This window comes from Cetorhinus maximus, chromosome 25 (genome assembly GCF_964194155.1).
Source record: "Cetorhinus maximus chromosome 25, sCetMax3.hap1.1, whole genome shotgun sequence".
Classification (NCBI taxonomy): Eukaryota; Metazoa; Chordata; class Chondrichthyes; order Lamniformes; family Cetorhinidae; genus Cetorhinus; species Cetorhinus maximus.
Window position 1 is genome coordinate 23723221 of NC_135903.1, and position 26686 is coordinate 23749906.

The following is a 26686-nucleotide window of genomic DNA, read 5'->3' on the forward strand; positions in this document are numbered from 1 at the left end:
TGTGCTCAAATTGACTGTTGTGTTGACTACATTACAACAGTGACAACACTTCAAAAGCACTTTGTAATGTTCTGAGGTTGTGAAAGGTGCTGTATGAATGCCAGTTTGCTTTCTTTTTTAAATTGTTGCTGCTTTTGAATTTGTGCATTTTCTCTTCTCATTCCTGCTTAAGAACTTTTAATTTCCCTTCTCTTCTTGATTAAACTAATACATGTGAATACCACTTAATTTATTTCTGTTTCTTTTGAATCCAGCTACTTTTTGGAATCCAGTGCTCAACCACCCAAATTCTAGCTGATTTCTGTGGGCTACCTCATTGAAGCTACTGATTTATTCGCAACAGCAGACAAGCCAAGAATTGTTGGCTTTTGTGCATATGTTGTTTAATTGCTTTGTTCATCTTTCAAGGCTTTCACTTGGGAGCTAAATAGTACTTAGTCTGTGTTTTGGGTGTCTGCTATCTAATCCATGCAGCTGCCTCAATTGTTTTAAACCTGTCTCTTGCCACACAATCCTGTGTTTAGATCTTGTCTTAGTGCTTGTTAACAATTAAAGTTGTACACTTTTTCTTCAAGCTTATGTTGAAATTTCAGTTGATCCCATTTTGCCCACTTTCTTTGCATTATTAATGAATATAACATAAATATTGTTATATTTGAATAGTATAGTATAGGTTGAATGGTATGGTGGATCACAATCCTAGACACATGCTCCAATGTAATGTTGAAAAAAATAACATTGGTTGTTCTCAATATTCTTGCTCTCTCATCTGTGGGTCTTTGGCCAGCTTACTCATCTCTGTATCGAGGTACTGAGTTACTCATTTATCTTTGTTTTTGCTTTTCCCTTCATTATAATCCTCATAATGTATATCCTGGTGCCACTTTTACTATTGGTTTCCTGCCATGTTTCCTCTGTGTGTCATTTCTGTTTTTCTTTTAACTTAATCTGCTGCCATAGTGAGGTGTCTCATCAGACAAACTGGTTAAGAATTATAGTGGTAAGCAAGCATAAGAGATAGACACCCTAGGACTCGAACCTATAATCATCTCCAGGGGAGAAAGGCAGGCACTCAGCCACCTATCTTAATGGAACACCCACAGAGTGCCGCTAATGGTGGCACCGGAGATCTCCATACAGAAACAAACTGGTCCACCCTCCCTGCTGAAGGAGGTAAGATGGTGGTGTGACATTGTAGTGGGAGAACCAAATGTCAGGAAAAACTATGAAAAAATGAAAGATAAAAACTTATGAAAAACACAAGTTGTTATGTGCAGTTGAAAACTGAAAAGATTTTCAAGGCAAGGTATTTACAATTTTCACAGTTCTACAGCAAGAATGGCAATAACCTCCTTCTTTGCAGTAAATGTACAATTATGGCAATGACAAATAACAGAATGCTGATATGTATGTTTTTCAATGGTCAGTTTTCAAATACACTTTTAAAAATTGCTATTAGATTTAATGGGGTTGGTCTGATTGGGGGTAGATCAATGGAAATCAAAGTCAGGAGAGACATTATAATGGCTGGTGACTCAGGATTACCCATTTTACACCATTGCACATAGATCTACACCATTGAATCTTTTTTGAACGGAATGCATCACACATTTGTTTCAGCTACATACAGTAGTTGACGAAGTTTCAGCGAATAAAATCAACAGGATATACTGCAGTTAACAAAGGGATAATAATTTAGTTGATAATCTTTAAGGACATTGATAATATCCTTCAAAGTAACAACAGATGCTTCAGCCCACAAGCACCACAAGCCTAAGTTCTGTTGATGTCACGAGCGGGTAATTTGTCTGTAAACCATTATTAACTGATGAGTTCCTCTTGCACTTGTTGAAAAAAAGAGTCATGGAATGTAGGAGTTATTTTTCTTTTAAATTATGCATTTGATACAGCATTTGTTTTATTAACAGTTGTTCTTTTCCGATATTTAAAATTAATGTAAATCTGCAGGCTTCCAGCGGGCACTCTTAATTGTAGAAAGGTTTAGATTCATGTGTTGGATAATTTATTCTTGAAAACTCGTGGAATGCTCATTTGATACTGCTCTATGTAACCAAAAAGAGATCCCTGTACTTGTAAACAGTGGATATGGAAATAGGGCGGTGGGCTTAACAACACCGTCCCACTGCTGAGTTTTGTAATGATGTTCAGTGATCACAGATGCCAGGCCATTCATTAACCTCTTTCTGACAGTACAATAAAGGCAGCAAAACTCCCAATCCCTTTGATTTTTTTACATTGGCCCATGAAGGGTTATTATTACTTAGCTGAAGTTTGAGATCTAAATTGCAGGCTACTGTGCTGTCAGTCAGGTTGATGGAATGCAGACAAGACTGCCTTGGGCTCAGTGTGGTTACAGTTCCACCCAGGAGACAAGCCTAGGCGCCCTTACTCCAGAGATTTTTGGGTACAATCCAGGGACCGTGAGCTTTTTCTTTAACACACCCATCTTGTGCCATTCCATTTAAAAGGGAAATATTTAATTTGTTTTGCTACTAATTTCTTTGATTCCTTTTTCAGTTTTGCACCAATATATCCCAAAATGTATGAATAGGAATGACTGTATTTTTGTAGTGGTTATTTGGTTCATTTTCATGAGTAGAAAAGAGAGTTTGAAGATCAAATCTGAACTTGTACAATTAGCCACAATATTCAAAACCAGATATGAAGTTGTCTCAATTTGTAGTCATGTGGTCTTGTCTCCTTAAATGAATTGCTACACATGTTCAATGAGGGACACATAATCTATCATCTGGGAATTGCAATCTTTGTTAATAATTCTGAAGTCACAACAGTAAAGACAATTTGATATACAACGTTGTAAGGAATTGGTTGAAGATTTCTATCACATTTCAGGTTTTTATTAGAAAGTGTCTGTATTAAAAGGATTGACAGAATTGTTCTAATAGCTCTGTTACAGCTAGTGAAAATCTGGCTAATAATTTATTCTTCAAATAGTCCTTGCCATTTTTCATTCATGGAGGAACAATTCTGCGATTCAGTGCTGTAACTAACTATTGTTAGCTACAACTTTCATTATCATCTTTGGGATTGGGTACAAGCTTTCACTTTCTGCTTTTTGCTAATGTCTGAAGTTTCCACTTCAGTTTCTGGGGAATTTTTGTTCACAGCGCAAGACCATTTAGATTCTTTGTGGGTAGATGCATTCAGCATGAGGCCAATAATGTCAGTTTGATAAATGTAATAGCCCATTGTGTGCTCTTTTCAAGTTAGGACTAATGGGCATTATTAGGATACAATGCACATTGTTAACTTATGCTTTATTGATCCTGGGGATTCTTAATGCTGACTCTAAAGCAACAATGTTACCTTGAAAGATTTTTTTTTAAAATGCCACAATCCTTCAAAAATTTTAATGACTTTCTTTCTTCTTTCATGATTCTTAAGTTTTTGATGGTTGCAATTTTATAAGCTGTTTTGCTTCATAGTATTCATGAGAAATATGGATTAGAATGTTGATGAACCTGCTAGCAACAAAGTTAATCAAATACTTTGATGGATTTTATATGTTCTTACTTTCAGTAATGAAACATTGAATATGATGTAAAGCTGTTGGTATCGTGGCTTACATTCGAGGGAGTTCGGAGAAAATTGACCATTATCATTCTGGTCATCAAAGCGTTAACTAATTAAGAAAGGCTCGGAGAATTAAACTTTTGGAGGAAAGTAGATTGGATGGATTTGGATCCTTTAAATGGTAAGAGATAAACAGATGTTATAATCAGAAATAAATGGAAAGTCTCAAGCAGAATTATGACCATTTTTCTCCCTATAAGATAGCAAATATAAAGTGTAGGACCTTATTAAAAGTAATAAACACTGTATTAACTGCTTGATAAAGGACTAGACGGAAGAACTAGAATTGGAGATTGTAAAGATCTATATTGGAAAACAGGATAAAATATGACATGGAACACCATGGCCCGGATTTTAATCTGCGAGCCAGTGTGGAGAGTGAGGAGAGTTTCCAGCTCCACAAATCCAACTTGTAATGGCTGCCCGTACATCAAATGTTTGGCCTGGGGAGCGGGTTGGATTAAAAGTTGGGTTGGATGACCCTGGAAGAATTGAGGAGACTGCGGAGTGCAGAGGCAGGCTGAGTGGAAGGCCTGCCTTGAGGCTCTGGCACTGTGTCCAAAATTTAAAAAAGAAGAACAAAACATGAAACATCCCTCCAGTCCTCACCCCTCACATCCCCTCATTCCCCCACTCACTCCCCATGCCCCATCCATGCCACCTTATGCCCCTCTGCCCAACCCCATGGCCCCTCATACCCTCCATGCCAACCTATGTCCCATACCCACCACCCTTTGCCCTTACACCCACCATGCCAACTCACCCATTATCCACCATGGGCAGACCTCAGGGCCCATGCAATGAGATTAAAAGCTATAAGTGTCTGTTGTAGCCTGCACTAAATTGAAAAAAAAAATCTCGTTCATAAATGCCTTTTACTACATTTACATTCCTGCAACTACATAGAGTCCTATAACAACAAACATTCCATTGAAATGCACATTCCCTTATAACAAGCATTGGAATTCATAGTCCCACTTCAGACAGTCTATAACCACTGGTAGCTGTCAATCAAACTGTGAAATGTCAGGCAACCTACTGTGATATTGGAGGTTGTGAAATCAGTAAAGCAGCAGTAATCCAGTTAAGGAAGCCGTCAGGCTTATGTCAACAGGCAGAGTGAAATAGCAAGCAATAATTTTCTTTAAACACACCAAATTTTTTTTTCAAAGATTTAAAAGGCAGGACTTTTAAATGCCTTGACAGCTTCACAGCTCCCTTTGCAGGTGCTTTTGACAGTTCCTCTTGACACCTTTGACAGCTCTCTTTGGCAGGCCCTCTTGACACTTTTGACAGTTGATTTTGACAGGCAGTTCCAATGAGTTTATGCACTTTTTTCAAACCGCCCTACTTTTAACGATACCAAAGGGTACCATACCTCCCATTAAGGGTACCTGACCTCTACCAAAGTACACCTTATTTCCACCAAAGGGCACCTGACCTTCCCCAAAGGGTGCCTCGGGACCAGATACAAAGGGATACATTGCCTTTTCAAAGGGGTACTGGCAAGCCAAATGAATCCACAAAGTTCAGAACTGCTCTGCTCTTACCAGATCTAAGCTGCACACTTCGGGCCCCCGAACATGCCAATTCTCATTTTCGTGGGGGCAGGAATGGGGAGGGGTGTATTTTGCACGTGCAGGCTTTATGGAGGCATCTGGCCATTTAAATCATCAGCTACATCCACTCAAGTGGGACTTTGGTAGCCTTTGATTGTGAAACGGAACTTAAGTTTCTCGGCTACTTCTGTTGTTTTCGCCATGACAGAGAGGCTCTCTGTTGTGGCGAAAATCTAGGCCTCTCGTCTTCTGAGGGCTATTGAAATGTATTGACTGCAACTGCTTAGGTTAGAATAGGATAAATTGCAATGTTTGAATGTTATCTTTGAGCTTGGCTTGGTTAGTTCTGGGGTTACTGAGAAAGTTCAGAGAGCTTTCATTTCTTGGAAATGTTGTATAAATTGAATAGGTTAGTTGGAAAAAATAGTTCAATGGAACAAATGAACCTTTTCCTGTTTTTTTGTTTTGTATTGATGTCTACTCTTGCTACGTACGCAGTAAACTAGAAAAAAAATTTACATTAATGGACAAAAAGGTCATTTTTATTTGACCTTCTTTTGAGTTCATTACATGAAGGGAAGTTAGGTGATCAGCAATTCATTGCAAATGCAGTAAAGGAAGCTCAAGGTGGGTCCCATAGGTCAGATGATCTCAGAGAGGGCATGATGATTCAGGATCAGGTCAGGGGGTGTCCGGCATTTAGGTTTGGCTTGGTGGGTAGGGGGAAGATAGAGGATGCAACAGAGACAATTGAACCGGTGGCCTCAATCTTAGTTACATAGAAGTTCATCAATTTTTTACATTAGTTGTTGGAGGTGCGGATAGAGAAGGCTGGACAGAGGGGTTTAAAGAGATGGTGTAGAGTGGAAAAAGAATCCAGAGGTATCTTCAATTCTCAAAATGATCCTGGAGAGGTGGTATTTTTTTGGAAAAAAGAGCAAGGCTAATAGTGTGTGATGTAGTCCAACCAAATCTAGCGAGGGATGGCGAAACCAATTGTGTTCCATATTCCCTGAAATTAGTTTCCTTGGGCTTGAGGGACAAAAGATGGGGGAACAATAAAGTTGAGAGTAAGAGTATTACTGGGGTTAAGGGCATTAAAGGTGGCAGGGAGGGAATGGGTGAGCAGATTAATAGCTGCAGAAATATCTTGGCAAATGGAGGGGCAAAGGTTGAAAAGTTGGGGGTTTGAAAGTGCAGCTGTAAGTGATTTGGGCGAGAGTTTTTTCCATGGGTGAACACAAAAGGAGATGGGATTGGGAAGGTGGAAGAATGGAGTGATTCATGCAAGGAAGTATTTGGATCTCATTATCGGTGATTGAGTCAATGGCAGTTGAGAGGTCACTTGAGTTGACTTGGGTAAGTAACGCGGCTATAGTGTATTAAAATTAAAAGGTAAAGATGACTTTAACCTTATGAGAGAAACTCAAATAATTTATTAGTATTACTGAGATGTGTCGTACCTTTGAAATATATTCCAACCTCAGGTGCTGTAAACTATCGACAGACAGAGCTCATAGTGGGTGATTTTATTTCATTTTTACTATGCAGTCAGTTTGTCAGCTACATGTATTATGGTGGACAGCAGCTGACAAATATGGCAGAATTTTACGTTCGGCATGATGGTGTGTGCCCGACATACCCAGGTGTAATATGATGCGCGATGACGTTGGGCGCACGTTCAAACGTCATCGTGAACTCGCGTGATATTTCATTCGGCGGGCACGCACCGGAGTCGGCTGTGCACCCGCCGATAATTGAAAGGCCTATTAAGGCCATTAACAAGCTAATTAAAATCAAATTTACGCTGCCCGTCCAAACTTACAGTTGGCGGGCAGGCGAAAAGGCCAAGCGACCTTTACATTTTTTAGGAAACCTCATCCACGAGCGGGATGAGGTTTCCTAAAGCAAATAAACATTAACTAAAAACTTTATTTTTGAATTAAATACATATCCCAGCTCATGTGACAGAGTCACGTGCGTGAACTGCACACCAGGCCCACTCTCCCTCCTCCCCCTACCCGCACAGGCAGCACTCAGCACTGCCGCTCGTGAACCACGCAGGGCGAGCCTTAATTGGCTCACCCACGTGAAATCACAGAGCAGAGCTGATGGCGGGAGATGTCGGCTTCCCGACCACCCCCGCCCGCTTCCGCCAAGCCTGCCCAACGAGGGGAAAATTCTGGCCATAATATTAAAAAATCTTGCATCTGTAGCGATTGCGTTGCACTTAGAGGTATGGCTGGATTAAGTTTATGTAAATAGTACTGAGTTAATTTTATGTGCTATTCATTATCATTCAAGTCAAAGACCAACATGGGACCCCATCTACATTCATAATTTATTACCTAACATATGGTATGTTAAATAATACTTGTTTAAGCTACTTCCCCTTGTTCAGGTTGTTCAGTGTAGACATTATATCCAAATAAAGCTGGATTAAAGGTAACAATGTGTATGTAATGTTGAAGCAACAGAATTATGGGAAATAAGAAATCTACAGAGATATTATTTTAGACGCAGAGAAATTAGGCACCTTCTTTACATTACATGCACTCATGTAGGTATCCGACACTTTTGTAATAAATTGATTATTTTGTCATAAACAATGAGAACTTGCTAGATTGATTTACAAAGAGTGCTGAGTTTGTTTGCTATATTAATGCGCGTAAAGTTAGTTATGTCCATTAATGGTAGTTAACTGCAGATTAATTTTTGCTAAACCTATAAGACTGACTTCACAAAGAGTTAAACGGCTTTGGTAAAAATTATCATACCAGAAAATGGAGCACACTGAGAGCATCAGTGCAGCCAGCTGTACAATAACAGAATACTACCCCCCACACAGGCACCCACACACATGTACAATTCAAACAATATATATTATTAAAAAACACAAATACCCAGGACAGATTTCAAGGCTGACATCTAATGGTGGGTTTCAGATAACAGTTATAAACTACTCAAACTTCTCTCTCATGGTTTGACGATATCATCTGAACCCCTCAATTAGATTACAGCCTTGTAATCACTCTCAGGTATCCGACTATGTAAAATTGTTCATTTTTTTTTTACCATAATCACTGATATCCTCTGATGTCACTACTGTGTTTTATCAGGCAGGCTTTTACCTTGTACGTTTGCTGTTAAATTTACTTCCTACAATTTGTCTCTTTTGTATTGTCCAATACCAACACTATGTAAAGAGAGTATTAATGTGGGAGGAAGAATTCATTTTGTTCCTACGTGTAGCAACTTCATAAATGTGTTCATCAAGCTTTAGTCATGCCAATAATCCCAGCAAAATTGTAAACAAGTTCCAAAATATCATGTTAAGAATATTTTTCCTTCGGCTTTCATCTGTTGATCAGTCTTTTGCACATTTTCAGCATTATTGCAGATTATCACCATTTAGTTATCTTGATCTGCCACGTTTAAGGAGGCAAACAGAAACCAGAAGTTAAATGTTGTTTAATTTCCTTACAAAGTTGCTTCAAAAAAGTTGAATAATTTCTGAGGATAGATCGAAACAGAAATTATTACGGAATCTCTCAAACCGACCAAAGATATTGAAAATATTTTAGGCTCACTGAGTAGAGCATTGGGTTTGTTTTAATTTTCTCTTAGACTTTGAAAAGAATTAGCTCATACAGAAATGAGGAATACTGCCTCTGTAAAATATAATATCCTGTGTAACCTACACTTACTTCCCACACTCCCACTACAACCACACTTCCTTTCTAATATAGCACAACATATAACACCACAAACCCAATTATATAGTTCATTTTTACTTGGGTATGGCTACTTCAAACCAAGATAGAGGACTAGCTTTAAGTCTGCAATCTATCTTCAATGGCTGAAACTTTTAACACATATCAAAAGAACTTGGGCGGTAGCATCTGTGTCATTTACTGAACTGGGTTTTACATCATGAGGATTAATTGAAATGTTCACTTATAAACGCTTTTTTAAATTTGCAGATGATATGTGTGAAAAGGGGGACACCGAGAAACCTACCTCCTTCAGCTTGAATCATGTCTCTTCTATCATGCAGTGGCTTTAGTAGTGTTTCTGCAGACATCTGCAGTCCAGACCATCCACCCACCCTCCTGACTGGAGAAAGATACATAGCAGCAAGGGGCCTTTAAAAGGGCAAAAACAGCAATGAAGAAATTGATAATCAGGGATCCTTTTATGACTCAACTGCATCGGTGTTGTTGCACCATGTGTAAAAGCGACAGATTCTCTGAAATATTTTAGAGTTCACAGTGCCATGAAAATCCTGCTCACCCAGTTGAACATCTTCATAACACATATACAACTTATGCACTTCCTCTGTGATGAACAGTCGCAATAACCACTGCAATTCAAATAGCATTTCAGTTAAATTCATGCAAGTCAGATGTGGGAGACTGTCATATATTACATTATCTGCCAAGAGACCAATTGTCAGGTAATAAAAAGTGCAAAATCTGCCAAAAATTGAGCAAAACTGCTTCAGTAAACACCACCTTAGCTATGTTGCATTTTGCTTCAAGAACTTTGAGTCTATATTGTTAAAATGCTCACCCATCACTTCTGTGGATTATGACTTCTAATATTCTATTTTCTTCATTATTCTACATATAACAGTATTGTGCTTGTTATTTGTATGTCACCACTATCATAACACACAGCCCTCCTCCCCTGTGATAGAAATATAGAGAATTCAATGATATATTAGATAGCATGATAGCTACTGAATGCTTCTGTACTTTGTCATAACTGAATGTAGATGGATGTGACAACGGCTCTCCAAGGCCTGGCCATGCGTTTCACTTTTGGTTCTCAGAGCAGTTAAAAAAAAGCAGTTGTATATTTTTCAGTTTACTGATGCCAAGGTTCTTCTAGGTTCTTCTACAGAAAGAGCATTGGGAACAATCTTTCACCATTTTATTGTTGGTGTTGACATCAGAAATCCGATCGGCCCTGATTTATTCCTGATGCCGTGTTCGTAGTTTTGAAGTGGTTTAAGGGCAATTAACATTTGTAATCACTGTTGAAAATAAGTCAGCTGCAGAGTGCAAAATTCCAGACCTACTTCATCTCAGCTTTGTCATTGTTGATGTATTATTAGGCATGATCAAACAGCACATCAGCTACCTGTTTAACAGATCAGTGGACTGAACAGCAGCTCATCCCTATGCTGAATACTGTTAAGGTTTAGAAGCTACCACTGGCATTGAGTTTGGTTCTGTCATTGACCTACATTGCATAAGGAGGGAAGTGCTGTTTGAAGACTATCCCTGAAGCTTGTTGATCAGGAGTGGATCTGTAGCAGTAAGCACCTCCTTGTGCACCCCTCACTCTTTGTACAGACTGTTTCTCTATTAGGGACAGGTAGCTACTTCTTGACATACTCACATGCCACCAGGGTAGTCATTCCAGCTCTTATCTCTGTCTCCTGAGACAATACAGGACAGTGGGCTGCACCTTCCGAGGAATGGCAATCATCGTTGGATTGCCAATCTGCTCCTATTTACTTATTTCCTTGCACCAGAGCTTCACATTTCTCGCCTGGGCTTCCAAACTCCTCAGAAATGTGAAGCATACCCGTTCTGGGAGCCCTTCCTTTGTAATGAAGGACCGCCGGGGAAAGTCAAGCCACGCCCCCTTTTCACTGCATTAGCTGCCTTATTCCGGTAAGTTTAATGGTCTCAAAGCCACTTTGAGAAGCTATGGAGAGAAGGTGTGCAAGGCAAGTGGTTGCGGGAGTAGGATGGTAGATAAGTGGGTGAGGGAGTAGGGTGGTAGGTAAGTGAGTAATGGGTAAGGTGGCAGGTGGGTGGGTCAGGGTTTAGGGTAGCAGGTGGATGAGGGGATAGGGAGGTAGGTGGATGGGTGAGGGGATAGGGTGGCAGGTGGGTGAGGGGTAGGGTGGCAGGTGGGGCAGTCCCTACAGTAAACTTTCCATTGTTCTCTGGAATATGGCACAAGCTGAAGGGACTCCGGAAGGCAAACGGGTATATTGGTCCAACCCTTTGTATGTATCAATTGTGACAAATTTCAGGGAGGCCTTCTCTAACTCTAATTGTTGAAAAGCATGACCAAATCAAACTTGGTGTAGGCAGTTCCACCTGCCTACATATAGGCATAGGGTAGCATATAAGTCTTCAATTTTTGCATGTGCCCCTCTTTTTTCCAATGATTGCCTTGCTGCCCTCCTCGAGGAGGTGGCAGCATGGCGGGAGGTGCTGGTACCCCAGGATAGGAGGAGGAGGCCCCCCCACATGACCAAGCGTGCCTGGGAGGAGGTGGCGGAGGTGGTGAGCTCCCGCGACGTGGTGTGGTGCACCTGGATCCAGTGTCGCATGCGCTTCAATGACCTGTTGCACTCAGGAAGGGTGAGTACCATGTTGGCATTGGTCACTTAACCCAGTAGGTAGGCTTTCCCCTCTGGCGTCCCCCCCCCACCCCAAGTCTGAGTGTAGTGACTGCAATGAATCATTGTGTCCTTCGCTGGGTGGGCCAGCAGATATTGCCCATGCCGAGGTCACCCTGAGAGGGTGGTGAAGAGATCGGTTCTGCCCCCGCAGCATGTGGTACACTGAGACCCACATGACTATTTTGGGGGCACCCTGGAGGAGCTGCACCTAGGCGCAGTCCTGGAACTCCAGGATATGTCACAGTCAGGGTGATGACATGTTGGAAGGGGAGATTCAAGGTGGCGTGGCAATGAACCATCTTCTGCCCTCTGCACTCCACATGCTTGCGCCTCCTTGCTATGGCAGGCTAGACCGTGTGGTGCCTAATGTGATGTAGGCAGCATTTGGCCAAGGGGGTGGGTGGGGGAAGGGTAGGGCTAGCATCTTTGTGTGAGTGTTCGGCAGCAGCGGGGTGAGGAGGCACTGGATCCCTGCAATGTCCCACTCTGGTTGGGGTGGGCCAGCTACAAAGAGAGTCCAGGTACAATTAGCACTAATCAATGCTCTTCTCTCCTTTTCAGGAGAAGAATACACATAATGCCACCGAGGGGGTGAATACTGGCAGCAGGCTGGCACAGTTAGCGATTCCCAGCCACTTTGAGCAGGAGGCCCTAGATCTGGGGAGGCACCATGCGCCCAGGTCCACCAGTGTCGGTGAGGCTGGGGTGCCACGGCCAGGTGTGTTTGCCCAGCAGTGAGGTCACCATTGTTCTCCCAACAGCCATGGCAGTGCTGAATGTTCAGTGATTGAAGTTTGCAACATGGCTTGACCATTGCTTATGGAAGGATGAGCGCATAATGATCCGGGGAACAGGGATACATATTGACACTGCCTCCACGTTAACTGATCCAATGTCCTTGTTCTTCCTTTCAGTATCAGCGGAGCAGGGCCGGGAGGAGGAGCAGCAGAGGCCCCCTCTCACACCTGAGGGCCCTGAAGTCTCACCAGTATCACACCATCTCTGCCAGGCAGGCACCAGCGCAGATACTAGCACCTCGGTGGGAATTAGAACATCTGCTAATGTCCTGGGGCACAGCAGTGAGGGCACTTCACAGTCGCTGGAGGAGCTGGCAGAGAGTGCCCATGGCACCAGCAATCGGAGGACTGCAGGGGACCAGGCACATGCTCAGTCGGTGCCTGATGATATGCCTCTGGAGTCGTTCGCAACACAGCAAGTGCAGGAAATGCAGCCAGGTGTGCGGAAGCATCTGGGTGGGATACATGAGGCAATGCTTGGCTTAGTATCCATGGTGGAGGAGTCTATGCAGACTATCACTGAAGCAATGAGCCTCATGTCCAAGCGCCATGTGTCCTCCATGGAGAGAGCGGCGACTCTCATGGAGAGGCTCCTCCATGAGACCAATTAGGGCTTCCTATGGACGCGCTCGGACCAGCAAGACCTCACGTCGGCATTGACCTCAGCTGATCAGCGCCAGTGTGGGAGATGGTCTGGGCACCAAGTTCCCCAGCTCGGTGCCCATCCATCTCATCAGCGCAGCAGCTGTCTGACATCTCTGCTGGGTCCTCTCAGAGCACTCTGGATGAGGTCTGCCAGTGACTGTTGCATCCGGTGAGGCTGCGATGACTGGGGAGATGCCAGCTGTGGAACTGGCAGCTCCCTCCCAGGCGGGGCCAGCACAGGTTCCACGGGCCAGAGGACGACCGCCAAGGTCATCGAGGACAACAGGACAGCTGAGTCAGCAGGCTGTCTCAGATGCCACTCCCAGTGAGGAAGCAGCACCAAGACGTAGCACCTGAAAACGTAAACATAAGACACTTTAGGCACATCACGGGTTTATCACTTAACACCTTTTTCATTTTGTTTCATTTAGTTTATTTGGTTGCAATATTAAATTCAGACATGTCACCATGGCTAAGGTCGCCTCTTTTGTTCTGCAGGTGGATGTTTTCCAATAATATAATGAGTGCTTTGTGGGACATTCAGCTTTATATCAGGACCTTAGTTGATGTTCCTAGCCAGGCAGATTTTGCATTTACTCTTGAATATGGAGCATGCAGCCCAGGCTTGTCCTGGAGGCCCATATGTGGTGTGCTAGCTGAAGGTTCATTGGATTAAAGCCCCCTGCCTCCCTGAAGCATGCCCAGCTTAGCGTCTACCCCCTCAGCATTTCCCTATGCGTGCTCATCCTTGGACTCACTGTTGGAGTCATCGCAGCCAATGTGTCTACATCTTCATCATCCACTGCGTCCCTCCTTTCCGGCGCAAGATTGTGCAGAGCGCAGCATGCAACCACTATCAGCGACACACGATCTGGGGGGTACTGGAGTGCGCCCCCTGCGCGGTCCACGCATCGGAAGCGCATCTTGAGAAGACCGATGGTTCTCTCCACCACTGCCCTTGTGGAGGAGTGTCTCCTATTGTACCACTGCTCAGCTTCTGTTCTTGGATGGCGGAGAGGCATCATGAGCCACCTTCTGAGGGGATAACCCTTGTCACCCAGCAGTCATCCATCAAGCCGGGCTGGAGCACTGAAGAGCCCTGGCACCTGGGAGTGTCTGAGGATGTAGGCGTCATGGAAGCTGCCTGGGTACCTTGCACATATTTGCAGAATCTGTATCCTGTGATCACACACTATTTGCATGTTCATGGAGTGGAATCCCTTCCTGTTGACGAAGGCACCGGGCTCACCTGCTGGCGCCTTGATGGCCACATGTGTACAGTCTATAGCACCTTGGACACGGGGGAAGCCAGCATTGGCCGCAAAGCCTCTGGCTCACTGTGTCTGGCTTGCCTGGTCCCAACGGTAGAGGATGAAGGTTAATGCGCACCTAAACAGAGTGCCTGTAACTTGCTTGACACAAGTGTGGACAATTGATTGGGAGACACCACAAAGATCATTCACAGAGCCCTGGAAGGAGCCAGAGGTATAGAAGTTGAGGGCAGCTGTGACCTTTAGAGCCATTGGCATGGGGTGTCCACCCACACAGTTTGTGGAGATCTCAGGCCCTATAACCTGACAGATATAGTTGACTGTCTCCCTTGAGAGACAGAGCCTCCTTCGGCACTGCACCTTAGACATATTGAGGTAGCTGCTTCGCCGCCTGTATACCCTGGCAGCAGGATAGCGGCATCTTCTGCGGCCCCTTCCACCTTGGACAACCCCTTGGCCCTGCACCCCTTGTGCCTGCACCCAACCTCCCATAGGTGGCTCCCCTGGAGGCTGAATGTGCACTCCTGGCCTCCTCCCCCTTGTAGCCTCCCTTCCTCCTCAGAGGAGCTGCCTCCAGTGGAAAGTTCAGCACCCATTCCCAGGCTAAGGGAAGGCTTCCAGAGACCTGCAGGCCCAAAAAAGATTCCTCACTGCAGAGTGCTGACTTGAGTCCAGACCAAGCAGCTGGTAAGCGTTTTGAAGTATTGCAGATCACACCGGCAAGTATCAGTAACTTTGAAACATTAATATTTGACAGAACACACTCGCAACTCCACTGAGCCGTCTTATCCCGCTCGTGGCTGAGATTTATACAAATGTGTCCTACCCGCCTGCCCATTGCACCCATGCGCTGACCCGAAGATTGCACGGGCACCGAAAAATTGTGGTCGATTGGCGCCTTAGGGCCTTAAGTGGTCCATTAATTAATGACGGGCGCGCATCAGAGAACATCGCGCACCCGACCAACTAAATATCGCGATGGCACAGGGTGACGTCGGGACACTTGCCCGACATCACCGCACGTCATTTTACGCGCGTGCATGGGGGGTCTGCCCCCGCATGCCAACAGAAAAATTCTGCCCCTTGTTTTCGCTGCTAAGTCATTTCTTTTTATTTGTCTGCTAGAGGTGACTGTTTCCCGCTTCTCGGCAGAGTCTTGCATTTTCTTGCCCTCTTTGGTTGGCGGTTCCTGCCCAGTGTGGAGGCTGGCACTATTTTGCACTCCCTATATGGCTTTTGAATCCCTTGCTGCACTTTCTATGGCCAATACTATCTCTAGTGCCTTCTTAAAATACAAATTTGTTTCAGAAAGTAATCTCTTCTGAATCGTGTAATCATTCACACCGTACACTAAACAATCCCTGAGCGTGTCACTTAAAGATGTACCAAACTCGCAATGTCCTGTTAACTGTTTCAAATTTGCCACGTAACAAGCAACCGTCTCCCCCGGGGCTCTGTTTCTTGAGTTAAATTTGAAATGTTGCATCGTTACTGAGGGCTTTGGCTGTTAATGACCTTTTACGAGGTCCACCAAGTCATCAAAACCTTTTGAATCTGGTGGCACTGGGTGCTGTCAAACTTCAAATCAAGGCGTAGGCTTTACTCCCACATGTGGATAAGAAGATCGCTCACCTCTTCTCTTCCCCCACAATGTCATTTGCTTGGAAAAAGAACGCGAGAAGTTCAACTTAATGAGGCCAGTTGTCCATGGCTGAATTGAAAGGATCAATTCTCCCAATTTGCAGCATTCTGTGAGGGGATTGTTTCCACGATTAGGATCGAAATTCTACTTACAATTACCATGTAAGGTACAGCCCCATTTCGTTTCTCTTGATTTCTTTCGTTAACTTGTCTTATTCTCTGAGACAGTTTATTGTATCTTTGTTTTATCCTCGCTTTTTTCTTGCTATTTCCTCATCGCCAACTTGTTGGATCCTGGTCACCGGTTGGTTGGGACTTATGGATCCGTGTTACACACTTGTTTTGGGATGGCTGAGTTGGCACAATAGGCAGAGTTGACCAGCAGACAGCTCTTAGGTGAAACACATTCTGTTTATTTACAAAGGTACTCAACAGCTACACTTGTGTGCTTTCAACTCAAACCCTGTCTCCGTACTTCTCCTTATTTACTCAGACAAATGATTGCAGAGGTGGCCCGTGCCACCTCTATTGGTTACAGAAGATCATGTGGTCTTCCTTTATAACGTCCTTCTTAAAGATACTACACATTACATAAAATCATAATTGCCACAGGAGGGTTACAAACGTAAGGGAATTGCCCATTGGAAGTCCAAACTTCCCGGGCAGTTAACACATAGTCAGTGCACTGGGACTTCTGAGGGGCGCACCAGTGCAAGGGGTGGGGGTGGAGAGGGGGATTCAGAGATCCAGTTGTTGGATGTGGGGGTGGTCGAAGTTCCAGGGGGTGGTGGGGCTGGGAAGGGTCGATTAGAGGTCTGTGGGGGTGTGGGACTGGAGGTCCGGTGGGGCAATAGGGGTGGGGGGTGGTGTGGAAGTCCAGTGGGAGTAGGGGGGGTCGGAGATGCGGGGCAGGGGGGCGTTGGGGGTGAGAGGCATGGTCAGAAGTCCATGAGGAGTGGGGGGTTCAAGGTCAGGAGGGATGTGGGGGTGTCTGAGTTCTGGGTGGGGTTAGGGAGGTTCCGAGGCCTGGGGGTGGTGGTTGGCGGTTGGGGAGGGTTGGAGGGGTGGGGATGTGGGGGCATTGGAGGTTGGGGGGTCGGAGGTCGGAGGGTGGGGTGTCGGAGTTCAGTGGGGTGGGGTGGTTGGGGGATCGGAGGTCAGGCGGTGGGAGATCAGAAGTCGGGGTGAGGGTTGTCGGAGGCCATGCAGGTGGGGGGATCAAAGGTTGAGGGGGTGGGGGTTTGTGGGTTAGGGCGGTCGATGGGGTGGAGGTTGTGGGGTTCAGTGGGGTCGGGATCGGGGGTATGGGGAGGGTCCCATGGGGTCGGCTTGGGTCTTTACAATAGTTACCCAAAAGTTAGAAGAGGTTTTAATTCTTCTTTTTCTGAGTAACTATTGCTGTAACCCTGGTAGTACCATCCGAAGTTTGCGATTAAAACCGAATTTTCGGATGGTTCCCAATGCAGGGCAATTGTCCCGAGGAAGTGTGCACTTCTGGGCAATTGCATTGCAAACCCTTACCTGGGAACTTCCAAGAGGGATTCCCCAGTGCATCTTTGGGGTACTCCCCAAATCTGATAGGAGCAGAAGTAGGCCCATGGGCCTCTCAAGCACACTCCACCTTTCGATACGATCATGGCTGCTCTGACTGTGGTCTCAACTCCACTTCCCTGTCTGCCCCCCCATAACCTTACACTCCCTCGTCTATCAAAAATCTATCTAACTCAGCCTTGAAAAATTCAATGACCCAGCCTCCACTTAGAAAATCCTTCCTTAGAAAAGAATTCTAAAGACTAATGACACTCAGAGAAAAAAATTCTCCTCATTTCAGTTTTAAGTGGGAGACCTCTTATTTTTAAATTGCATCCCCTAGTTCTAGGCTCCCCACAGGGGGAAACCAGAAAGGTTACCAAATCTGGCGAACATATGGCTTTAAAATTGTGCAGAACTGTAACTCCGGCAATAAACTTCTGGGAATCCCAGAGAAATGGTGCAAATGGTTGAAAATAGCTGTGTATATTTTTTCTGGGATTTTGGCTGATCTGATTTTCCATACGTTTACAGTGGAAGACTAACAGTAACCCCACAAAATGTGTGGCCCTTTAATTCTAACTGAGGTTTGAAGCAGCAATGATCAAACAACAAATAGCACCATAAGAATATAAGAAACAGGAGCAGGAGTAGGCCATGTGGTGCATTGAGCTTCCTCCACCATTTATTAAGGTCATGGGCAGGATTTTCTGACCATCGAGTGGACGCAGCAGGCTGGCTTCCTCAGCAATACTTCCCAAACTCATGACCTCCACCGCCTCGAGGGACAGGGCAATAGGTGTCATCATTGCCAAGTTCCCCATCAAGTTACACATCGTCCTGACTTTGATATATGTCTTCAAACCTCCATTGCCTTGGATCAAAGTCCTGCAAATCTATTGAACACTGAGAATACCTTTCCCACACTGACTGCAGCCCTTTAAGAAGAAATCTCACCTTCACCTTCTCAAGGACAACCAGGTCTGGGCAATAAATGCCGGCCTTGCCAAAGACACCCACATTCTGAGAATGCACCCTTAGATAAAGCACCCTGGTGAGCACTCTAGTGAGACAAGACGAACTATGCATGAACGAGGGTGAGGATTTTTCCTGGGCGGGCTCAGCTGGTGCGGCCGGGGGCGGTCGGGAAGCTGACCACCGCCTGGGATTGGGGCCGGACCACGATTTCAAGCTGGCAGGTCAATTAAGGCCTGCCCAGTGTGAAACGCGTGCTGCAGCGCTCAGCGCTGCCTGTGTGGGGGAGGGGGGGGTGGTGGTGGAGGGGGGCAAGCGTGAACTTCGTGCATGTGCGTGAGTGCGCGCTTGAAAATCTCTCTGAGGCACAGAGCTGCCTCAAGGAGATGAACATTTTTCAAAAAATAAAAATAAAGCTTTCTAAAATGTTATGAAACATGTCCCCTCGTGCAGGGTCATGTTATTAATTAAATTTAAAATTTTTATTTGTATTTGTATTTGCTGTTGGAAACCTCATCCCGCCCCGTGGATGAGGTTTCCAAAAAAAAAATGCAAAGGCCGCTTGGCCTTTTCGCCTGCCCGCCGACCGTTAGGCTGGACGGGCAGCAAAAATTTTCTTTGAATTACCTTTTTAATGGCCTTTTAATTGTTGGCGGGCGTGCTGCCAACTCCGGCGCCACCCGCTGACCAAAATATCGCACGAGTGCGCGATGATGTCAGGAACGCTCACCTGATGCCATCACGTGTCATTTTATGCTCAGTCGGGTCTGGCGCGTGCCCACCCGCCGAGGTAAAAATTCTCCCCAAGGTGTGTTTTTTAACAAATAACATGTATTAAAAAAATGAACAGAATAATATTTAAATTCCGGTTCTTTTTAACACTCTTCAAAATGTAAAAAATAACAAAGTACACTACACATCCCTTATCAGTAGATTAATTGCACTTTTCTGACCGGTCATTTTCATTACATTTCTGCATTAACCATAAGCCCACACTCCCTGGCTGGAATTTTCCAGCCCCGTTGGAGTCGGACATCATGGCGGGCAGGGGGCGGGAGGAACACTATGGCCAGAAGGCCAAAAATCGGTTTTACACCATCATGAAACCAGTTTGCGATCGTCCACCCCACCCATCAATGGAGGGCCGTGTGTCCTGCCGCCAGGCATCAGGGACGTCATTTTAATACATTTGCATCTAATTATAAGCCCGGCTCGCCAGAGTCATCCTCCCCATGTCAAATTTACTGCCCACGTCGGCGTGGCTTGAGAATGGCGTGCTTCACGGCTGCTTTTTAAAGGCGTGCGCCTGGTGATCTGAGCTTTGAGGGAAACTCGGAAGGGAGTGCACACAATCTTGCGCAGCGCTCATGAGGATCGCCTATAGGATATCAAGGGAGAGGTGCATTCGTTGCGGGGGGGGGTCACCAGCAAGTCACTTTTTCCCGGCTAACTTTCAGTGTGGTGTCGGGGCAAGAGCTCCAGAGCAGGTCAGACCAGGGCCAGGGGGTTGGGAGCAAGGCAGCACAGGCAGAATGAAGGAAAGACTCAACCAAACGCTGGAATGTATGTGCACGGTACTTTAAATATGGCGCCCGGCGTGCTGAAGCGGTGAGGTGATGGCTTGGCGGGTAAATGAGAGCCTGCAAACCTGGGATGATCCTGCCACTCAATTCTTTTATGAGCCACCATGGAAGCGGCATGTTTCTTGGGAATGCATAATTAATGAGGCACGTTTGGGGCAATATGGCGTGAAAATCTGGGACGATTCTGCCCTCTGTGTTAAGTTTCAGGACTTCTTAGGCTAATTAATTTGGGAGGAATTGCATGTAGTTTGTATTAAGATATGGTAATTAAACTAAATTCAGTTCAACAGAATTTAAATCCCATAAAGTACAGCATCTGACAATGAGGATTAGGACTCAATACTTAAGGAATTAAATCTAAATCCTGTCAATATATCTGTCCAGCAGAGGTATTAGACAATGGAATTAATTAACATATCTCACAGAAGGTATTGAGTGGTACGCTGGTGAGCCGATCAAAACGTGCTTCCATGAAAGCTTTCACCTAAGACGATGGCAGCTGGTTTAATTGGCAGCTCCCCTGCTAACCCTTGGACACAAGAGAACTCAGCATCAAAAGAGTGCCAGAAACACACAGAGACAAACTTCCAAAAGCTCATAAAAGAATTGAGTGGCAGAATCATCCCAGATTTGCACAAAATGCGGTAGTGGGCGGGAAAAAGGATGTTTTACCCGCTGGAGGGCTTTTCACACTGGCGCCTCACTAAGAATGCATTCCCAGGCAACACACCAGATCACCGGTAGGGCAGCTTCTGATTTGCCCGCACTGCTGTCACCTCAGGCCTCAGTGATCTGGGTGCCATATTTAAAGGGCACCCCCGCACAGAGCTAGCACTCTCCAAGGGATCGGAAGCCGCTGGAAAGTCATGGGCTGCCAAAGGGAGGAGACATGCTGCCCCCAAATTTAGTGACACCACCCTTGGGTGTCTACTGGATGCTGCGGAGGCTCGCCATGAAGTCCTCTACCCCAGCTCTGGGCGAAAACCAGCAAGCAAAGTGGCCAACCTGGTGTGTTTCCTGGGAATGCATTACTAGTGAGGCGGGGCATGCCAGGAATGGGATGATATGGTGCAAAAAGCCAGTCGGCAGGTAAAACATCCTTTTTCCCACCCGCTACCGGTGGCAGCAGTGATCAGCGCCAATACCCTTCAAAAGAGGACAGCCGCCCAGTGCCGCAAGACGATGAATGATCTCCTCCATTCATAAGTCACTCTTATCCTCACTCTCAACTCACGCATTCAAAACCCATCACCCATCCACAGGGCCTCACTCACTGCCGGTTCAAGGGACATCAACATTCATTCTTTCACGCACACCTTCATTGCCCTCATCACATCCATGGGACCATTCATCACCCACACATGTCAGGCATACCTATCATCTGGCCTGTCAGACATCCTGCTTACACTCTCTCCAGCTCTATTCATGCAGGACAAGCTGGAACCAGTGGAGGGATGCCTGAAATAAAAGTCCTCCCAGCCTTTGAAAACAGAGGCATCCAGCTGGCCGGCGATGATCTGGGCCATTCCTTTGATGAAGCGAGGTTGGCGGTGCTCTACCAAGCGAGGATCCAGCAGCATCCATCAGACAACCATGCTGTGAGTGCAGTGTCCTGTTTTACAGGCCACTGCTACGCACTAATTATTTCCCCTTGCTTCCACAGGCACATCTGGGAAACAACCGTCGGAGTCCACGATCTAGGGCCTCCAATCAAGCCCTGGAAAACCTCTGAAGAGGAATCCGGAGGCACCCTCCTTGAAGTCCCATCACAGCGCTCACCCACACCCTCCACCAGCGCAGAGAAACACACCTCAGAGGGATCTAGCTTTACAGCAGCCTTGGGATCACAATCTGATGAGCACATCGCTCTGTCTGATCCACAGCATCTGCGGCAGGGACTTCCCAGGTGTCCTGCACTCGGAGGACTGCTGGAGGCCAGAAATTTGCTAAGTCCAAGTCAGATGATGAGCCTCTGGACTCAGTCATACCACAGTTGCTGGAGCTGCAAAGGCAAGCTTGGGCACACCAGGAAGGATGTCTGCTGCACTCCTCAGATTGTAAGGCACGATGGAAGAGTTTGTCTGCCTTCAGACTGAGGTGATAGTGCCGGCATTGCAATGCACTGAGGTCAACACTGGTAGGATGGCGGCCGCCATGGAGGCCTTGGTCTAAATCGTCGCTCCAGTACTGCTGCGCGGGCTGAACTCGATATCAATGCCATAGTTGGCCTCCAACAGTGTGCACACGAGAGGGGTACAGGAAAGCTTGATCTCACTCCACCTACACCTTCTCCTCAAGAAGTCAGCCATGGGCCCTTGGCTACCCATAGGAGGATCAGCTGATGTAACCCCCGGGGCCATCCATCCAGATGACTCCAGGAGTGTCCGGACCATCCGAAACCCCTCTTACTGTGACCTCAGCAGCTCAAGCTCCACAGGCTGAGGAGGGTGCCGCTGCCAAACAGCAGGACCTCGAAAGCAGGCCGGGGCCCTCCAGGTCTCGGCCCTCCGGAAGATGCCCGCCAAGGTCATCGCAGACAGGGCATAGCAGCCAGCAGGCTGCCTTAACCTCCACTGTGGATGTCCAGGGAGAACCAAGATATAGCAGCAGAGTTAGGATGGGTAAGAAGAATTAGTTGCACAGCCTGGGCATGGGTGTTAATGACTTGTATATACAGTTTGCTATTGTCAATAAACTCCCAAGTATGTCTCCTTGCCTATGGCTCCTTATTCTGATGAGCAGTGTTCATGTCACTCAGATGTAAAACCTTTCTGCACAAGGTAAAGGCAGGTGTCTCAGTCCAGGGCCTCTTCCCTGTGCTTTGTGCATGTCCCTGTGGCACCAAATCCTTCAGTAGCTAACAGATGTGACCAATTAGTTCCCTAGACATGCACAGCTTTCACGACACTGGTTTTTGGTCATCTGCAGGAATGAAAGGTGGCGTTTATAGACCCTGGGTCTAGCTAGGCACCGACCAGTGACAGCTCACTGTGGCTCTTCAGCAGCGTGTGCGGGAGCTTCATCAGCCCCTTCCTCCTGAGGGTGCTGCTCCTCCAACTGCGCAGCCAGGTGCCTCAGTCACTCTTTTCTCAGTCGTCTTCACTCTCTGTAAACCACGAGGCATACAGCTAGGTCACTAGGCTCCATGATCCTAATGTACTCCTCCTGCAGGATGAAAGCGAGAGACGCGTGGGTTAGGATGAGTGTACTAAGAACCTTTCTTGGTTAAGTCTGAAGCCCCTTAATGCATTCCAGAGAGTGCTGGCCACCATTTGGATGGCCAAAGATTAGTGTGCTTCATGGCTGCCCGAAACCCCACCCACCTCCGCCCCACTCCAGCTGACCGATTGGTGGCAGCTTTGCCCATTGGACCACCTGCTGTGCTCTCATCTCAGGCGCAGGCATTCTCCTAACCTGCGCTGCAAGGTTGCACTGTTAGCTTGAACCATGGGGGAGACTGGTTCAAACCAGGATGATGATGTTGCAAGGGGCTGTGAGCACCTCCACCAGATGGACGATTCTGCCCAAAGTATTTTAACAGTTGAAGATATTATTGTGAGGTCCCATCTTCTGTTTTTATGGTTCAGGAATTGTTAAAGATCCTATAATGCCATTGAAATAAATGCAGGTATTTCTAGTGTACTGGGCAGCATTCTTCCCTAAACTAATACCATCAAACAGATTAACTAGACATTCTGTTTACTACTGTTCATGGGGTCATGCCACATGCAAAATGACTAAACACATTCAAATAGTCACTGTACTTCGAAGCAATTCATTGTGGCATTTTGGAGGCAACTTATAAGGGACGAGATGAATGCAAAGCTCTCTAAAGTGTGTTTGTTGCCAACAGTATGTCATTGGATTATTGTGGATTATCTGCACAATAAATCTGCATCTTAATCTTGATGGATCAACAGAAAGGGAAGATATTGCCTATTTAAATTATGCTTGTCTTGTTCATATCTTATCAGATTAAACAGCCAGCTTTGTGATACTTGGTTTGTGCTTTCATAGGTATTTTCTGTCCTTTTTTCGCTGCATTCACTTATTCACATTAGTATGCACAAAAATTGAGCCATTTTGATGTATGTCAAAAGTCTGATTCATTGCCTCTCCTTAGTAATGCAAGGAGAAACTCCCTGGAATATGATCAAAAGATCATACAGTAAGCAAACCCCATTCAGTTTATCTTTAATGCAATCACTCTAATGAACAGGGAGCAGATAATCATAGGACGCTTAAATCGGCTGTTTCAGTCTTCTACCTTTATAATCCTAATACCACTGTTCCAGTCCAGGCTTTTTTCCATAATTCCTTTTATTAACATTCAGAATGAAATACGTTACAGCAATAAGTGGATTTGTAAATTCTATGACACCCTTACGAGCCCTATGAATATGAGTAACAAATACCCTTTAACCAAGGTAGTTTGTATGGGAAGTTGTACAGGCACTGAAACATCCCATAATCAAACCATAATATTTAGGTTAAACTACAAGTTACATTTATATAATAATTGGGATGGCACAAAAGCCAAAAAAAGGACATTTTTAGTGCAAATATATACAGGAAAAATGCAAATAAGTCAATAGAATCTAAACATTTATTTTCCAGCACGTACGTCTTAGTCTCACAAATAGCGTCGCATGTACAAGATATTGACTTCAATCAACTTGCTGATATATTTATCAGTGTGTGATGCAGTGTCTTATGTACATTGCTGAAATGGAGATCTGTCAAACAACCTGATATATTTATGTGTATTATTTGTCAATCAAGTTCAAAGTTGCAACGTGATATCCTGTGCATACAGCCACTTGATAGCAAATATTCATCCTTATCCAATACTCACCTTTCCAATACATGTTTTAATGAGACATAATCAGATTAATCCATGGACAAGTCAAAAGGCCCTGGTTTGTATACTGTCCACTGGCTGACTCTAGTTCTTTGCTTACAGGGATAAACAGCTTCCGTTTTAATGTTAATTAGGTCAAAACAACTGCATTGTTCTATATATAGCCGAAGCCATAAAGAAACATATACTTCAAAATGTTATAATTTGAAGCAGGACAGATCTCTGCTTCTGTCAGAGCCACTATCATTTAAAACTTGTTGCTCCATTAAATTGCCAAGTGGTAGCATACTAAATGGTAAGTGGTGAAATATGCAGGAGAAAAATAAAAATCTGACTTACTTCTGCATGCTCAGTGATGTCTCTGAATTGTGAATTGAGCAACATGGCTGGTCCCATTCTGATTTGTCCATTGTTGGCTTTTATTCATATTCAACATTATTTATTTGTTATTCAGTGGGCACCGTTCTTATCTCACAATTAATTGTGAAACCATTAATCATAAAATTTTCCACCAATGATGCAGAAGTATTGTCCTTTCCTCTGATGGCACTTACCTAACTTAGGTTCTGTTCTTTCACTGAAATTAGCAATAAGCTTTTGAGATATTGGAAATTCTGTATATTTCCCACACCAATACTTCATACATTTGGAGACACAGAGTGAGAACTGGGGTGGAGAAGTGCACTAACTTTAATTTTTGAAAGATACCTGAGAGTTTTCACTATCTATTCAATCAATCAAAATCGATTGCAACCAATATGGTGGGATGTTGAATTTAATCAGTGTTTAGGATAGTATATAACACACTAGTTATGCAGCAAAAATGTACTACCATGACAAGTAGTGAGTACTGGTCCAGATTAGGCAGGATGGCATAAACATGCACAAACAGCTCTTACTTTCTTCTTCTTCCTTGTCTCTTCTTGGTGCCACAATTCTTTTCAACTTCTCGAACCAGTCAGGAGTGTTGGACCAGAGTCTTCCTTGGGAGTTCTTTTGCACCACTTACTGCACTGAGCCCTCCCAAAATCTTTTACTTTGTACCCCTTTTCAGGGGTGGACATGGGTGGATTATTGGCAAAGCATTTCACCCTTTCTATTGGTAGAGGACGGTCTGGGCATGGGGTGTATGCCACTTCTGTAGTGTACATCATCTGTTTGGCTGTAGTGGCTGATATGTGAGCGATAGTCCATTCTGCAGCTGGCACAGATGAATACCGTTGGCTCGAGGTCGACTGATATCGTTTCCTGGTGGCAGGCTCTCTTTTCTGCCATATGGTCATTTCTTTTGTCCTCTGCTTCTTCAATGCCCATGCTGACTGCTCGTCTCCAGACACTCTGGTCAGCAGCGAGGACGTCCCATGCATCAACTCCAATTTTAGTCAACTTGAAGCCTTGCTTGCAGACATCCTTGTATCGCAGACATGGGTGACCTTTTGGTCTCGTGCTGATAACCCTTGCATGATATACTTTATTTCAAAATGTTGAATCCTTGTCTAAACCTTGGGTTGAAAATCCTACCTTTAATGCCATTAAACTACCATTAGCTTCTTGAGCCTTCGCATGTACCTTATTGCATCTCAAGCTTTTCTTCCTGACCAATTTAATCCTTAACATCCCATCTCTAGCATCAAACTAACCCCTGAAAGTTTTATTCTTTTATCTATACTACTATCAGTTATTTATGTCTCTCAGGCTGTTCCTGAGGCCTGTAAACAAGTTGTTCATAATGGCCATTCAGTTCAGCTGCTCTTATTTCTTATTAAACTGGTGAACCATGAT

At 45.0% G+C, this 26686-nt stretch overlaps 1 long non-coding RNA gene across 1 annotated transcript in view; it reads left to right on the forward strand.

The window, feature by feature from the left end:
• Window positions 1-1124: 1124 nt before the first annotated feature.
• The window catches only part of LOC144667778 (uncharacterized), a 50477-nt gene continuing 24915 nt past the window's right edge, over window positions 1125-26686 (forward strand). Inside the window, exon 1 of the long non-coding RNA XR_013573374.1 lies at window positions 1125-1173. This is a non-coding gene — a long non-coding RNA (uncharacterized LOC144667778). The remainder of the gene's footprint in view (window positions 1174-26686) is intronic.